Raw genomic sequence first — 1,868 nt, forward strand, 5'->3', positions numbered from 1 at the left:
AATCAATCTGCTGGGTGATCGAGAAAAACTGTTCCCTTAGATCAGACCCGCGCTTCATTCAATTTTAAACTTTTTTCCAGCTGTTCGAGGTAAAGTTTGATGAAAATCCATCGAATGAAACTATTTTACAGATGGAGCGCATTCTCTGATCCAAACATATGCTAAATAAATAAATACAACTAACCCGCATTACCTAATGGATTTATCTGTGCTGGCATCTGACAAATTAAAAATTCCGAAATTTTTATTCGTATTTCAGATGAAGCCCGTTTAGAATTTTAAAACAAATTCATTTAATTTGCCTGATGGCTTTATCAGATTTGAACGGAGGAAGTTAAATGACCGAGACTTGAATTACGCAATCAATCTTTTTTGTTTCGTGTCCGTGGCCGCAACGATCGTTCTTCCATGTTGGTTGGTCGTTTTGGAGCCCACCTTCGAAATGAAATTATTTAGTTGAACTCTATCAATTGCAATAAACATTCAGTCGAACGAGATTTTCCGATGTTCACCCGGTATTTGATTTTAGCTCGTCTTTCACTGCCAAGTTCAGATAATGAACTCGGCAAGCTGACAGATTACGTAAACATAGCCGGAACTGTTATTTCCATATAAAATACATTCGGAACGCTCAATCTGTTTATTTTACCAGATCCAGTGTCGATTTAAGACTATTTAGTCGCATCGTACTGACAGTCTGTTTATTTTCACTTGTCTAAGATCGTTAGACTGAGAAACACTTTCGGAAAAAATTTAAGACTCGAATAGTATCGGGTTTTAACAACAGCAACGCGATGGGGATCTGGAAATTACATAAAGCCGCAGTTGATAATATTAACTGTTAAAACGTTCAGTTGATTATCAGTTGCMTCCTCTCATTCTTCCTCAATTTTTGTTTKGTTTYCCACTTGCWTCTTCTTAGGTTTTCCCATCAAATTTGCCGTTGATCGGCTGATTTCTTCTACGAAGTGTTTCATCGGTTATTCCAAAAACASCTTTYCCGATTRRGTTTCAGSAGAAATTTTTRAYATTTACGRGAGYAGGAKCACAAAGSGGAMACGACATTTTTTACACAACKTATATCTCGCAAACGGYRGAAAATAGCAAAATCAACCGAGCTCTTTCGGTAGGGCGTTTCAATACTTATCTTGTTTCCTCAGGCATCAAGCACAATTTTTAGTCTCTAAGGTCATTTTTTGGTTTTTACGCTACAAGTTCAAGGAAAAGAAGGCAGCAGAAAACCACCGTTGTCCTACTCGCTTGATTGGAAAAATTCTCAAAAAATCCCTGATGAAGATGCACATTCGAAACTTTCACAGGTTATGGAACTGACTTTTCTATATAAAATGCGAAAACACTTCCATCCGGTTTGGTTTTTACGCTTTACATTTTGAAAAAGACGCGTAAGTGCAATGGCGCTTGACAAACATAGTCATTTTGAAAACTGCTCAAAAAATCCTGAATGAGGGTGGAAATTGTAAACTTGCAAGGATCAGAGAATCGACTCTTCTCCATAAAATTTTATGGAGCGGGAGGAATTTTACGTCGCTTTTGGCTTTTGTACCACTAGTTGAGGAACTGAGGGCTGTTTTCAAAAATTCTCAAAAAAGCCCCGATAAAGTTGCCAATGCAAAACCTTTACAGTTTTGTAGATCTGACTATTCTCTATGAAATACAATGACGGTCAACATTCTATCTCTTCTGGTTTTTACACCATCAATTTGGCAAACGACGCCTAAGTGAAACGGTCCGCGGTTCACAAGCCAATTTATAAAAATTCTCGATAAATCCCGGATGAAGTTGCAAATTCGAAAATTCTAGGATTGTTAGAACCCAAGGGAGGATCCAGGGGGGGGTCATGGGGGTCA

The sequence above is a fragment of the Dendroctonus ponderosae genome, unplaced genomic scaffold (assembly GCF_020466585.1).
Source record: "Dendroctonus ponderosae isolate FM_Combo_2020 unplaced genomic scaffold, Dpon_F_20191213v2 Dpon_F_20191213_4, whole genome shotgun sequence".
NCBI lineage: Eukaryota > Metazoa > Arthropoda > Insecta > Coleoptera > Curculionidae > Dendroctonus > Dendroctonus ponderosae.